Source organism: Periplaneta americana, chromosome 9 (genome assembly GCF_040183065.1).
Source record: "Periplaneta americana isolate PAMFEO1 chromosome 9, P.americana_PAMFEO1_priV1, whole genome shotgun sequence".
Taxonomy (NCBI): Eukaryota; Metazoa; Arthropoda; class Insecta; order Blattodea; family Blattidae; genus Periplaneta; species Periplaneta americana.
In genome coordinates, this window is record NC_091125.1 from 69,695,775 (window position 1) to 69,712,572 (window position 16,798).

At 37.1% G+C, this 16,798-nt stretch overlaps 1 protein-coding gene across 2 annotated transcripts in view; it reads right to left on the reverse strand.

Moving 5' to 3' along the window:
• Positions 1-16,798, reverse strand: part of Ca-alpha1T (Ca[2+]-channel protein alpha[[1]] subunit T) — a 267,876-nt gene that overhangs the window by 213,816 nt on the left and 37,262 nt on the right. The gene's annotated exons all lie outside the window — the stretch shown is intronic.

Consider the following 16,798-nt stretch of genomic DNA (forward strand, 5'->3'; position numbering starts at 1 on the left):
AGTCCTCTGAAGTCACTTAGGAAACGTATAACAGGCAGATCCTGTGAAGTTACTTAGGAAACGTATAACAGGCAGATCCTGTAAAGTTACTTAGGAAACGTACAACAGTCAGTCCTCTGAAGTTGCTTAGGAAACGTATAACAGGCAGATCCTGTAAAGTTACTAAGTTACTTAGGAAACGTACAACAGTCAGATCCTGTAAAGTTACTTAGGAAACGCACAGCAGTCAGATTCTGTAAAGTTATTTAGGAAACGTACACCAGTCAGATTCTGTAAAGTTACTTAGGAAACGTACAACAGTCAGTCCTCTGAAGTTACTTAGGAAACGTATAACAGTCAGATCCTGTAAAGTTACTTAGGAAACGTATAAAAGTCATATTCTGTGAATTTACTTAGGAAATGTATAACAGTTAGATACTCTGAAGTTACTTAACAAACGTAAAACAATCAAATCCTGGGAAGTTACTTTGGAAACGTACACATATATCCCAGTGACATTTTTCTTTTGTGTTACGAAATGTCCCAGTGACATTTTTCTTTAGTGTGACCAAATATCCCAGGTGCGAGTTTCCGGGGACAAAAATCTGAAGGTATCTCTCAAACGTGTGAGACAGTAAATTTTAAGACTCTTTGCTAATAATTTAAATTAATCTTTACAAAGCCTCACCACGAATGTCTGAAATGAATCTGTTATCATACCATCTGTGAACGTTTCTATATTTAACAAGATGGTTCAATAAAGAATTTAGTTTGCAAGTACAGCAGCTGACGACCTCAACATACGAGAAAGAGGCAAGAATTGGTGGTCAGCTTGACGCATTGTTCGCGTCGTCGAGACGGAATAATAGACTGCTTCTGCCGGATATGGAATGCAAACCCCGTGCATTCAGAGCTGTTGCCAGGTTTGATTAACAGGAATCGATTAGAGTGTACGTACAGGATGCGAACTGGGTGCTCGGTAAAGCGAGCTGGAAAATCTCGAAACTGTGGAAACACAGGATGATTATTATGCAAAATGCGATATGGTGTAGTAGGAAATGGGGAAAAAAGAAATTGAGAACAAAAATGAATTAAAGTTTTGGAATGAACGTATCTGAGGCTAATTTTCGGAACTGTAACATCTGTATATGTGTGTCTGTAAATTTATAATTGCACTAGCCGTATCCGTGCGCTCCGCTGCACCTGTTAGAAATAGATATAAAGTAATTACATAATTAAAATAGGACGTTTGATTCAGGGAACAACTTTTACAACAGCGCAAGATAATCTGCTTCGCTCATTACCCAATTCTTTTGCATTGCACTTATTGCATATATATTTTATGTATTTTAACACGATTCAATTGAGCATAGTTAAAATTTGAATTATAAAATAATGGATTGCTAAGCTAACGTACTATTACTGCATACTAAATCAATACACTCTCGTTGTTCGTTAATTCTCTGAGATTAAAATGAGTGTGTACATAAATATTATTTTAAGAAATACAGAAAACGAATGTACAAAATAGCCTATCAAATTATCTGTGCATAAGAAGCTATTTTAATCTTACCTGTCCTCGATTTACTCAGACGTTACTGTAATAACATTATAGCATTATGTTCATCTAGAGAAACTACACTTTCCAATGGTGAAATAATAATTAATTATACAAATCGGTTAATTTAGCTTCTGATATTACTTCATACAAACACAGAAACATTCTCTGTAGGCTATGTTTAATAGCTTTCGATTGTTGATGTCCAAGGCCCCTGTTTCGATTGTTGTTGTCCAAGGCACCTTATAGACGAAGTCATTTGTTTTTTATTTCATTATACGGCCTTAGATGCAGTTATTTTAATTTTAAAACTCATTTATCTCATTAAATATCAGTCCTATCAAAATTTTTCAAGGAATAAAGCTTATCGGAAATCATTTTTAAAGAAACTTTTGTTATGTAACGTTTTTCACAAAAATCAATAATAAGCGAGATATTTCGATTTATTTAATTCAGTCCCCCTCATAACCCCCCTATTAAATAAAGTATTTTGAATGCCATATAGCCTAAAATCTAAGTTACAACGAACTTAATTTATATTACAATTTTCATATAAATCGGGTCAGCCATTATCGCGTGAAAAGGTAACAAACATACAGACAGACATACAAACAAAAATTTCAAAAATGCGATTTTCGGTTTCAGGGTGGTTGATTATATATGTTAGAACCAATTATTTTTGGAAAATCGAAAATTATCAGAAAAATTTCGGCTACAGATTTATTATTAGTATAGATAAAGATATGATCGATGTTTTATGTCACAATGCAATCTTATTACATATTATAGAAACTAATTATGAGAAGTAATCTACGAGTAGAAGCTATAGTTAATTATAAAGTGGATAAAAACGAAATATTCATATTAAATTAACATAAAGTTAAATGGTGTTCGTAACTCATATTACACAACAGAGAATAAAATAAAAGAACAAATTTCGTATAATACAAATGAGCGATGCTGGAAAATTAGATTACTGGTAGGCTTACACACTTGTATTTCATGAAAAACATATCTTTAATTTTTATTTAATTGCTTATCGGACTGCTATGTCATCTATTTTCTAATTAGAGACCCATCTTACAGTAAACACTTAGAAAGTTGAGGTGAAATTTGTAATGACAATCACAACGGCCTTGTGGATGTATTGTAATTTTTCTGGCATAGTCCATTATTTCTTTTAATGTTTCACAATAATGCCTGTAACTAGTGCAGAACGTAACGGGGTACCGTTGAACTATATCATCGTCCTTCATAAACAAATTCATGGTACAGATATGAAATTAAAATTTTGAGCGAGTCTTGATGGGAGTCCACCTGTATGTAGGCAAAAATTCACACGACTGTCCACAAATGGCATATATACAGAGGATCTTGTTTACTGCACATGAGCAGCGTGTTGTAAGCAGAATTATGTAATAAGGAAGCACCAAATTTTATTTTCGTATCTGTACTTCTTAGGAGAACTTTCCTGTAAGTGGGGAACCGTGGGGATTCCTATATATCAAGCTAGCAACTAATCTTCATACTTGGACGTGCTCACTATATGCTATTATGAAAATGGTCGGATTTCCACATAGGAGAGCCGAGATAAAATCCTTACAATTTGAAGTGGGATTTTGTGATCAATATGTTAAATATATGCTCTTAATAGTTTTTGTAGATTATACCTAGAGACTGGTTAGGTCAATCCTAAAGACTTTTGGCCAATGCACTCACTGTTCCTACCTATTTACATCAGGTATCTAACACTGTTGGCCAGTTTTGTTTCTTTCCGCAAAATTGTAAATTGTATATACATATAATTTCTATGCAGACCGGTCCCAGGCAGTAATGGCTGCGTTCAGCCGGGACAACACTAATTTAACTATTCATTTTTGCTGAGTTGCAGCAGCTGTGAGTTGCTGAACGACCAGATTGCAAAATGTTTGCTGTGTTTACAAAGGAAAGACGCCATTGTTCACTCCACTCCGGAATATAAGAGACCACTGGTTGTTGTCTACCGTCTCCACTTTCACTGGTTTGCAGCAGACTTGCAGCGAAAATAAATTTTGCTACGAAAAATGGCGGCCGCTATTTCAGTGCTGTCGGTCAGCAAGGCGGTCAATGCTGTCGCTATTTCAGCTCTACCTCAGCACTGTTCCGGCTGAATGCAGCCAATGTTTCATCGACTTAATACGGTAATGCGGAGCGCCTGTCTCGAGGAAGCTAAGCGATAAAGGGTGGAGTGGGACCGGTCTGCGTAGGTAATCGTACATGGACCTATCCGTGCGCTGGCGTACGACAGTTCGCCGCCCAAAAAACAGATTTTGTTAGGTAGAGATTGGAGTGGAACCGATCTACATAGGAACTCTCTCTGTCTCTGTCTGTCTGTCTCTCTCTGTATACTGTAAATATTATATATATTTTTTGTGTGGTCTCACAGGATCTGAAGAACACTTGCCCGCGAAACAGTACGCATGAGCAAGATGTGGTATGACGTTATGTCTAGATACCTCTTATTCAGAGTTGAGCATATTTCATCCCGTAAATCTACGAGACAGGACATACAAACTTTCTTTTCTTCAGATGGAAGCAAGTATTTACATTGCATCTAAAAAATATACTGCGCTCGTCATGTTTGAATTCGTGAGCATCGGACTCCGTTGCTAGAAAGATATACTCTAAGCCGCCAGGATACATGAAGCAGGGTCATACGCGTCGGATATTCGCTCACAAGCCCGAGTATTCTCGACGTCACGTCACAGGTCACTGTTGCACGCAGTTCGTGTGTATGTGGGTCACGTGGGCTGCAAAATGGGTTTGTAAAGGCTTTTGAAGGTGCGATCGAACAAGCTAGCCGCTCGCTTCGGCAGACTCCACTTTCAATACGTCGGCCTTATCGCAAAGCTCTGTTCATTAAGTAACGAAATTCCACCGCCTTGCCAGGTAGGCAACTTCTTCTTCTCGGCAGTGAGACTTGTTACCAGCTGTAGGGGAACTGAGCCACGACGTTTGGTTTGGACAGTCAGCAAACATGTCACGTAATTTTATCTCTTGATGCTACTATTATTATTACAAGCCTTGCCCTAATTCCACAGCCGTCGATCTTTCCAGCTGTTTTCGTAACGCGCAATGACAAATGTCGTGCTAACGATTTTTATCGCCTTTGAGGGCTGATAAATGCATCGCCTTTGACAGCTTTGAAATCACGATGCTTGCAACAAGAGACAAACAAGGCAACAAAGAATATCATGGAAGTTAACATCAGCCAAAAGTTCTTCTTCCTGAGAAGGTTTAGATCCAACGTTTTGTTTCAATGTTAAAATTGTGTCTTCATATTAGACAAGGACGACCCACCACCGTATACTCCAAAGGAATGCGGAAGACTTTTGTCATGGATATCTTGAATACATCATCAAGAAAGCATGGTTTTTATTTACTTTTTGGTCTCCTTATATTTATACCATGATTCTTAATAAGAATCTTAATTTTTTCTAATTGATGTATTATTGGTTATCTACATTTATTATTCTGCATGTTCTTGTAAAATCAAAGAAGGATCTTAGGAATTTCATTTTTACTGCTGACAGACTAGTATTATCAATCTTCTTCACGATCCTTTTCTCTCTTCAGCATTTTGTGTTGGCAAGGATATTACATCATATATAGGTTACATGTTGATTTACGTTCTTTCGCATACTTTTATCCAACTGTCGTTTACTGCACCTATAATATTTATTAAAGCTGGTGTACCACTGGAAACAGGTTTCATTGAGTGTGCCATCGTACGAAAAGTAACAGCCCGTTTATCGATGATTCAGCGCGTCAGTTTTCGGCAATTAAATATCGTTACTTTACTTATACAGTACATTACAGATGTACATTATTGACTTAGCTTGAAATATGTGATGGAACTGTTGATAATTTTCTCTAAAGCACATTTCAAATCTTTTGAAATTTAACCCTAGCCACATGGTCCGTCTTATTAAAGTTGTGAAAGACTTTTGTCTTAACTCCTGTTTTAATATTTTCGTCACTTTCCAAGCTAATGTCTTCGATACACTTGCCTGTTTCGTGAGAAACTGTTCTAGCCTACAGGCTATGTCACCAAGATTTATTTAAGTTAGAATATGTTTTTGCCCATTCTTTTTATTAAAAATTAGCCCATTCTCACTTTTTAATTACATTCTGAATTGTTGAATCACATGGCTGTTGAACGTTAGGATAAACAAGCAAGTCAGTTACAATTGTCTGAACGAGACGCCTGAAGCTATAACCGCTTACTTACAAATGGCTTTTAGAGAACCCGGAGGTTCATTGCCGCCCTCACATAAGCCCGTCTCGGTTCCTATCCAGAGCAAGATCAATCCAGTCCCTATCATCATATCTCATCTGCCTCAAATCCATTGTAATATTATCCTTTTATCTACGTCTCGGCCTCCCCAAAAGTCTTTTACCCTCAGGTCTTCCAACTAATACGTTACTCTATATGCACTTCTGTATTCGTCCATAAATGTTACATGCCTTATCCATCTCAAACGTCTGGATTTAATGTTCCTATTTATGTTAGGTGAAAAATACAACACGTGTAGTTTTGCGTTATGTAACTTTCTCCATTCTCCTGTAACTTTTTCCCTCTTAACAAAAAATATTTTCCTAAGCACCTTATTCTCGAATACCCTTAACCTCTGTTCCCCTCTCAAAGTAAGCCCAAGTTTCACAACCACAGAGAACCGGTAATACAGCTGTTTTATAAATTCTAACTTTAAGTATTTTTGAAAGCAGACTGGATGATAAAATTTTCTCAACCAAATAATAGCAGGCATTTCCGATGTTTATTTTCGATTAATTTTTCTCGAGTGTAATTTATATTTGTTACTGTTGCTCAAAAGTATTTGAATTTTTCCTCCTTTTCAAAGGAAGATGGTTAAATCCAGCTGTCAAGGTGATTGAAGTGCGCACAAGCGGAACAAGCGAAACAAAGCAGCAGCAGTTGCAAGATGACGGCACCTATGCACGAATGTACCGCTGTGGGACAGCGTTCTGTTGTCCGATTTTTTTGTGTAAGAGATCTGACAGCAAAGGATATTCATAAAAAAATAATATTCGTGTTTGGTGAGCATTGTCTGTCACGTCAAGTTGTCTATAAAATTGGGTTCAGAAGCTCTACGACGGGCGGCGGACAAGTATCGAAGTCCGAATCGCGACGGCCAGTGGAGATTGTCACGGAGGCAAGTGTGCAACAGGTTGGCAACTTGATCCGGCCAGACAAGATGAAGGGGATGATATGCTAGCCGGGATAGTCGCAGGTGAGGAGTCTCGCATGCATCATTACCAGTCCGAGATGAAGCGTACATCAATGTTTGGACCAAGTCACCAATGGTACACTCGTTTAGAAGTGCCGCCATCTTGCAAATACTGCTTCTTTATTTCGCTTGTCCGCACAGCGATAATACCGTCATCTAGGATGGTAGCTTCAAGGGCCTCATTAAAAAATATACGTCGCTACGTCATTTGTAAGGTACTGACTCTCCCTTCATCGTATATCAATAGTGAAAGTAATTCAATGCTGATTAAAATAGTGATACTAGTAATTAACTGCAATAACTCTAGCAAGTACGGGCTGCATTGTAGCATGCAGAGTTAGTAGTTCAAGACGATGTAGATCAGTAGAAGACGCAAACAAAATCAACTCCTAGTTTTCTTCTCCATCTCTCTTTAAGGTATGAGTTCTACCTGGGTTGTGCAGTCGGTAGAGTGCTGACCTTCTGTGCTCGAGATTGCGGGTTCGATCCCGGCCCAGGTCGATGACATTTAAGTGTGTTTAAATGCAACAGGCTCATGTCAGTAGATTTATCGCCATTTAAAAGATCTCCAGAGTGACAAAATTCCGACACACCGACGACGCTGACATAACCTCGGCAATTGCGAACGTCGTTAAATAAAACATAATTAAAACTTAGAGTAGGAAGAGAATGAGGTAATTCACTTGAGTCTTAGTGATCGCAAATTTAAACGGAAATACGCATCTTGTGAGATCACAAATAATTTTTAATAATTTTTACTGACATTAAATTAATATTGCTGACAAAAAAATCATTACGGTATACGGTATTATTTACATGTAACTTTAGACTGAAAAACGGTTAAATTAACGTAAATGTTTTCTGTTTAATTTATGCATCAAATCGAAAACAAAAAGTGTAAACTGAAAATCAAAGTTAATATTCTACTTCTAGGTCAAATGAGAAAAGGAAAAACAAATAAAAGAAACTTTCTCGAAAACATTACACGCAATTACAAGAGGCTCAAAATTCCCTCCATTGGCAGTGAAGGAGGAGCTCACGACAGGAAGAAACTTGGTTGAGAGATCAGTTTGGTCACTGCGCATGCGCGGACTTCTCATGCAGTGTCAACATAATCCTTATCTCGATTTATTTTCGCGTGCACATTCCAGATCAAATCAAAAGTTCCCTTCGTACTCCTGTTACAAGTTTTGTTTACACGAAGGTTGGGTTTGATTAGTTTAGGTTTTTCTTAACCAAGTCCGCGCATGCGCAATTTGATCTCACAGCCAAGTTCTTCCTGTCGTGAGTCGAATATAGCAGCGACACATGATCGACAACGTTGTAGGAAACTCTCGCTGACTCTTCTCAATATTACTTCATTTTGAGAGACTTTGTGAGCAGCTTCAAGCACACGTTTTCTCTCTGCTGTACTGTCACAGGTACGCGACTTAACGGCGGTTTGTCGAAGGAAAAGTGTAATGAAAGTTTTTATATTTAACATGTAGAATCCCCTCTTAAATTTTGGTGCATCGATTCTCTGCCACACTGGATACGCGACGAATGCGTTAGGAGGACAGGATGTAATCCCATAATTTCATGTCCTTGACATTAGAATGAGGTGGTGTAGTTGACATCAGGCTCCGACAGCCTTTACTCCTAGTGAAGAGCGGGTACTCAAATTGATAGAAGCCTGAGTGAACCTTGGGTCCTTTCTGGAAGTTTGGGCAATGGGGAAATTCCTTCAACATCCGGAATTAAACCCTAGACCTTCCAGAACGTAGCCAGTTGTTCCACTAACTGAGCTACCCGGCCGCCGATGGAAAGATAAGAGAGTTTAAAAATTTCAAAAGAACTGATGAAATGAAGCAATGCAGAAGAATTGGTCAGAGTACGTAGGGCGCATGAATAATTCAATATACCAGAAGCAAATATCACATGTCGGTTTCCCTGCTATGATGGATTGAAATAATTATATTTGCATTTCTTCTTATCTTTCTGTTGTGTTTAAATAACTGGTCACATATGAAGCACACACTGTGTCAGAATAGATAATTACATGGATAGCAGAGAAATACATTCACGTCTCTACGTTGATTAATAAGAATAACGGACTAAATGCCGGCACATAACATTATCATATATAATTCAACAAAGGGAAAGGACATAGCTGTTTAATAGTTCACATCTGATGATGATAAATTTTGGCTGATACTTTTAAGATAAATAAAACAATGGAATATATGTAGTCTACATGTAACTTGCGCTGTCAAACACTTATTTTCTCATTGTACGGATTTATAATTCAAACGGTATAGCTATGTTGAAATCTCACCTATTCAATTACATAATATCCAATATAGCTATAAACAGTCGGAATAGAATTTTGGAATTTACGGGAGGGGGACACTATAGCCCAGCACTGCGACCTGTTAAGATCTATTTCGCTAACTCTCAAGCTAGGCGTATTCCCAAACCCACACCGGCCACAGTGGGCCAGAATCGACTCAAAATGGGACAAAATTATTTTATGTCTCTATTATTTTCTTGGATACATAAAATCAATAGTTATTCAATATTTTTCACTTTTTCTTTAAGTTAAAAGCACTTTCACACCACACAGTTGTTTTTATTCAATATCTGACTCCTTATTACATTTTCATCACTGACATTTTCTTCATGAATGGCACCTTTATCTTCTTATTCTTCTTCTTCACTAGAGTCTTTCAGTAGCTGTAATGCTTCCTTGCATAAGGGAGTTTTGTGCTTTTTGTACGACTTCCTGATACTTGAAATAAGAGGATCGAAAGATATGAGAAGGTTGTTGACTAAATCTGTCTTTGTGTTTTTATGAGAACTCTTCCTTCTGTAGGGCTCTCGATATATTTTAATATCTTTATTATGAGCCTCCTGAGGCTCCTCAGATAACTGTCCAATTGGAAACAGAGCTGAGTTAATAATCTGAGACCCATGGATGATAATTTTTTGTACTCTAGCTGGGAGGTAAAATCAGGAATACTTCTGAATGAAAAATTTTGCATTTTATAGCGCATACTGATTGAAAGATCAACTTTAATGTCTCTTCCACTAGAAATTACTCGAGGGACAACTGCAACGATGTTGTCGGACTGCTCAAACTTCAAACTTAATTTCCTAATTAACCGTGCATTTAATCACAAAACGTAATAGAGGTTTTCTATTCATTTACGTGTACCCTATCATCCCCTTTAAGCTGCAAGGTTATTTCACTTCCACCCTGTATGTAGAGTAAGAAACATTAATTTCTTAGTAAGAACTTACAAATTTAAACAAAAAACAAAACAAAACAAAAACACACACTAACTCAAGAGTAGCTTGAGTAGCTGTTTATACCTGTATTTTATTTGCCGTAATAACAGTAGTGAAACAACTGAAATAGAAGTTTCTCTGAAAATAAATCAAAATGTTTCATGAACAAATATGAATTATTTTTCTCTAAACTTATATTTTAACAAAATTACGGGACTCTTACATCTTTCGTAAAACCATGCTCATTTCAGGTCATGGAGGCCCACAGGGTAGCGAAATGTTCAAGGTCCCACCTGTGCTGACAACCGGCATTAATGACAGTAGGGATGTTAGTTCTTTTTCCTCCGTCTTTATCCCCAAGGAAAAGCTTCTCGTGCTCATTTCTGATGGAGGCTTTAAAGTAAACCCGAAGACCATAGTGCGGCCGAAAGGTTGGATAAATGGATAAAATCCATGACCGTACTGGGAATCGAACCTTTGACCTTCCTAATTTCAGCATAGCACATTAACCGCGAAGTTACCGCATACCCCTGTAGTTAAAGAGAATATTCGTTAAATAACAGTTTCTTGTTCGGTGGTTGAAATATCTAAAGTGACAAACATTGTACGATTAGGCACTTCATGAATCACGTTACTTACAATCTCAAACGTGCTGCCTTCACAGAAAAAACACTATCAACAACAAAGCAATTGTCGCAGACGGATGATATTATGCATCTACGAGAGCTGCTGTTCAGTTAAAAACTACGTACATTCCTCACATATCTAACATGGCAAAGCACTTCGTGGCAGAAATGTTTGTACAGTGATATAAGCAAACTGTTGACAGAGTACAAGATCTTCTACAGATAGAGGCAGTCTACGATCACAAACCCTCTAGGAGTGTCGAGGGAGGTTGTCAATATTGCATGTAAGTAGGATCAGGACAGCAGAGTAGGTACTTTAGGAAAGTATAAATATTTAATTATTTCTGTATTCATTCTGTTAATTTTCAATGTTCACTACGCAGTATGCTCACGAGCCAAGGCACATCGCCTGAACGTTGTGTGAAAGCTGCGATAGTGTAATGAATTAGGTTCGGATATCCATCTGCTCCTATATGCTGAACTGTGTTGCCTTAGGAGACATAGCATCGTGTGACTCCATGTAAAGGGAATCCCGCTATGTGCCCATTTTGTATAAAGTGAAAACCCCTTCAAAAAATAGTCTGTGGATAAACACCGATGGCGATATGAAAAGCCCTCGATATATAAATTACATATTTTTTCTACGATAGAGCGTAAGACGAAGTGAAGAGAAACGACTAGAAGCCTTTGGAATGTGGATATGGAGAAGAAGAGAGCGTGTGAAGTGGAGAGACAGAATAAGAAATGAAGCTGAGCTATAATGAGTGAAGAAGAAATAATGCTGAAATTGATCAGGAACAGAAAAAAAATATTGACTGAGAAGAAACAGCCTACTGAAGAATGCACTGGAAGGAATGGTGAATGGAAGAAAAACTGGGGGAGAAGAATATATCAGATGATAGACAACATTAAGAAACATGGATCGTTGTAAAATTGACAATTAATATGTAATGTATTTATTATTATTATTATTATTATTATTATTATTATTATTATTATTATTATTATTATCAGTTGTTACTATCATCATTGCTATCTCCGTTTTTCTTTCTTTTTTTCTTGTATTAGCTCGATGAGAGCTCTATAGTGTTCTTTTGACCCTGTTGACCCTCTATAGGGCTTTAATTTAATTTTTATTATTTTCATCAAAGTCTGTATTTTTTTTTTGTATTTATATGTGCTATCTCGTAGGATGGAAGAGAAGGCCTTATGGCCTTAATCCTGTCAGATTAAATAAATAAATAAATAAATAAATAAATAAATAAATAAATAAATAAATAAATAAATAAATGAGTAAATAAATAAATCGTTTGCGGAGACTATGAGGAAGGCGGAAAGTAGTGGATTGGAGAAAGCTGGGTTTACAGTGAAAGATCTGCACTTCTGCAGAAAACTGGATGAATGAATGAATGAATGAATGAATGAATGAATGAATGAATGAATGAATGAATGAATGAATGAATGAATGAACAGTCCTCTTGGAGACGCTGGTTCAAGATCCTTAATTTCCCAAAGATTTTATGTCTACTGCGAGCCAAAGCTTCTCATAGCGAATGGTGTGATAGGCTATTTCAGTTCCCTTCCTGCAGGATCTGTAATTCAGGTTTCCTCAACCAGATCCATGTTTATCAGACGCTTGTTCACAGGGTCGTGATCTGTGAAAAGGACTGAATTATCATCAGGTGAAGCCAATTAGGTACATTGATATAAGCTTTCAGCTTTTTTCTTACACTGTCTACTAATGAACAGTTTACTATGTCTATTGTAATGTTGTTCTTTAGACCATGTTCATAATGGCTTCCATTAAATACATATTATGTACACTAAACATAAAGTTTCCTAAAATCTTCTTTAATTAATAACTTGCTCAAAAACTCAATTCAAGATATGCCTACTTATCTAAATATTCGTAATAAACTCCTAACTACTTTCAAAACATGTTTATCTTAAATCTCAAATATCAATCTATGTACGTATCCCGGATGCATACACTTTGTTCTTTGCATTTCCTTGGTGTCTACCTAGAAATCTTCTATATTAATACAAGATCACCTCTCATAAACTGGGTTATTCAAGAAAAAATGCTTTTCAAGCCGTTTTGAGTAGAAAATTTCATATGAACATTAGGGTGCGAATTCGAACGGTTGCGAAACTACAGCTGTATGATATGCTTTCATTACATATTGCTTTAAATCACGTTTAAAGATTAAAAAACGAACCGAAGAATGTACAGTTTATGCCTTCAGATACATAAGTGATCAGTGTTCTCGAAGTTGAGTTGATGGTCACAGCAGGTTTCCGAAACTTACAATCTCTACTTCGCTACACTTTTCCCTTGCTCCTCTTCGCGACTATTCTTACTCCTGCTGTGACGTCCGAAAGCAATGGAGTAATGCGTCTTTGGCTTCTACTGTTGTGTGGCGGATCAGGCAACTAACGTTCTATCACAGGACAGGACATTTTTTTTTTTCTCGAAACGGTTAAAGAAATCGTATCCTAATCATTTTCTATCCTATATTTTATTTTTATTATATTTTATAAACATCTATTTCACATTATTTTACAGTTTCATTTACAAAATATATATACAAATGTGTGTGAGGATCAAATATAAAAGAACACACATTGGAATTTCCTCGTCGACCGGCCTGCAATTAAGAAAACGCATGGCATGGCACTAATAAATAACGAATATGCATCCAAACTCAAGACGATGACTTTCGCATAACAATGAAGCTTCGCGCCTTAGCTATTGTATGTACCGAGGTCGTCAAATGTCGCGATAATCGTCGTGTTAATGGGAGAGAATATGCGTGGTGAGGCGCTCTGTACCGTGAAACAACAAAATTAATCGCCATGCAAAAAGCTGAAGCGCGCGGAATGATCGCTTTCTGATATAACATCAGCAGATGAGGCTGATTATTATCACTGTGATTAATGGATGTAATTAGCAATCACGAACCGGCAGGTGACATGCCGCGATTAAGTAACGAAAATGAGGTTAATGGAGGCGATGATGAAGCGTCCGGCTGTGGAATGGACGGCAATGTATGGGTATGAAATAAGACAGGTTGTCTATGTGTAGCAGGCATGGAGGAACATACAGTATATCTACGTGTACAGGGAAATACAGATAAGAGCAATAACAGAGGATTCACAAAGTGGTTCTTCTCTGTCAAGAGAATTATAAACGTATAATAATAATAATAATAATAATAATAATAATAATAATAATAATAATAATAATAATAACACCACACAAACAGTGAAGTTAAACAAGTATGCAGCTTTCACTGAAGGGAATAGTAGGCAACAAGAAAAGCAACAAGAAAAAATTCGTTTCCCCTTAACAAGCATTACCCTACATGCACTTAGAAGTGGAAGCAACGGATGCACGCCTGGAAAACAGGTTTTGCTTAGTACGGCGTCATTCGAAAAGTGACACGGGCATGGAAAAGGACAAAGTTCCAGGAGAATGGAGAAAGTTACCCAGCGCAGAACTGCACGCATTGTATTCTTCACCTGACATGATTAGGAACATTAAATTCAGACAATTAGTTGAGCAGGGCTTGTAGCACATGTGAGCGAATCCAGAAATGCATATAGAGTGTTAGTTAGGAGACCGGAGAGAAAAAGACCTTTCGGGAGCCCGAGACGTAGACGAAGGATAATTTTAAAATGGAACTAAGGAAGGTGGAATATTATGGTAGGGACTGGATTAATCTTGCTCAGAATAGGGACCGATAGCGGGCTTATGTGAGAGCGGCAATGAACTTACAGATTGAGAGGGAGAGAGTACATTTTTAAAGGAATAGAAAACCCATATTACGTTTCGTGATTAAATATAGGGTTAGTTAGAAAATTAAGTTGGAAGACTAGCAACATCACCGCTAACACAGTCCTCTTTCTTCTCGTAATACAGGTGTAAGAGATCAATGAACTCAGGTCTCTCTCGCTACGCGAACCTCTCTCTCTCTGGTTAGAACGGTGCAAGCTGTCTGCATCCTTCAGTGGCTTGAAATTGGTGGTTTTTTAAATTAAACTTACACGAAAACCGTCCAAGCTACTGAAATACGTCAAAGAGATAAATTATTATTTATTAGATTTTCCATCGATATGGACAAAAATCACGATTCTATTCGCAATAGTTACCGAATAAGAGAGTGAAAAAAACTTTTTTTTTCTGAGAAAACTATGAACTTTCCACCAATATAGTATTACACTTTTTTCTTACATACAACATGAGCTATTCGCACTGAAAATCTGCAGGGTTATTTCACTTCCACCCTGTATATTAATTCCAGCAATTCGGGAGTACTGACATCAAAACAAGCATAAAAACTATATATTAATCAACCACAATCTGAAAATCTATGTTTTGGTGCTTACTTCCTTTTGTCTTCTGACGCAAGACAAATAAGCGTCCTTATATCGACAGATAACAAATATTCACACTCTAGGGTTGAAGGGATTTGAACCGCGTTTCAATTTTGCGAGTATCATGATAGTTAAAAAAATATAAATTCCCATCATCATAATAAAAACAGTAATATAATTTGTAAATTATTGGCTCTTCTATTTCTTAAATTAAGATTAATATTTACAACTAGAATAGACTAAGTATGAGTATGGCATATTTTAAAGGGACCATGTCTGCATTTACTTTCCTTCAGGATAATGTCCAATACAGAAGTTTTTCGTGTTCTTATACCAAGTCTGACATAGCTTAGTGACGGTGTATGCTCTTGGACTCTAGTGGCGAAAGTAACTCGACGCTTTGAAATTCCTTTCAATCTGTTACAATAAAGTTCTCCAACAAAAAAAAAAAAAAAGTTGGTAGGTTTTGCACTGGACTGAAACATGGCCCGGTGGTGGCGACGAATCTCAAAGCAGGAAGCTATAACCTCACTTTATCACAGTGCATGTTGCCTCGACTTTCGACTGTTCCATCCGTTGCTAAGCGGACTATCAGGCTTTTGTTCTAATCCGAGGCAGCACACATACGGAAATTTTCCACTCGCATGCAAACAGTCTGCGCATAATTTCAAACTCTTCCAATCCATCATAGACGTCGCTACAGAGAAGAGAAGCTGCACGCCTTTAATGTATGAGGGATGCAAGTGCTCTAAATATTCCAAATTGTTACAAAGCAGATTACACTTCCTACGTCACAAAAATAATCGTGCTTTTAGATTGCAATTTGAAAATTTAATTTAAAACTATATTACAAAATCAATATAGCTCTGAAATACTGGAGTAAATGAAGGACAAAGAGAAAAAATTATGATTATCACGATTTACAATATAATTATTGATTTTAATTGTTTTATTTTACGATGCTTCATTAATTCCGATAGTTATTTGGTGAGTAAAATGAAGATGAAAATGCCAGAGAAATGAGTCCAGAGTCCAGCGCCGAAAGTAGCCCAGCATTTGCTATTAAAGGATTCAGGGAAAACTACGGAAAAACCTCAAACAAATAACTTGTCCCAACCAGGATTTGAATCCTGGCCCGCTCGTTTCACCTTAAGAGATGCTAATCGCTACTCCATAACGGTGGACTTCTATTGATGTTCATGTTATGCCTGATCATCATCAACATCATCATCATCATGACAGATTATAGTCCTAAACAAACTGTTAAACTCTACAAACGTTTTGTTGTCATCTCTTCACGGAACGTCCAAGTGTTTTTCACCCCTCTTGGTTTGTAATTCGAGACTGTCCTATGGATTCTTGCTCTGCACTTTCAGTTAATATGTTGAAGCCAGTACTTCTTTTAAAACATGTATGTATTTCAGTATCCGTTCCATTTCAGGTTCATGTAGAACGCTTTCATTTCTTTTATCATCCCGCCTAGTACACCCAGTTGTTCGGCGCATGAACTTTATCTCACTATAGCTGCAATTCTGTTTTTATGACAACGTAAAGTCCAGGCTTCGTTCCCAAAACAAACTACAGGTGTTGCGAAGGTTTTGTAATAGCGAATACGAGTATGTCTTTGGACAGGAAAAGGTTTTATTACCATATTTATGATGCATATACTAGTTCTGTTGTATGTAATTAAAATAATTTTATAA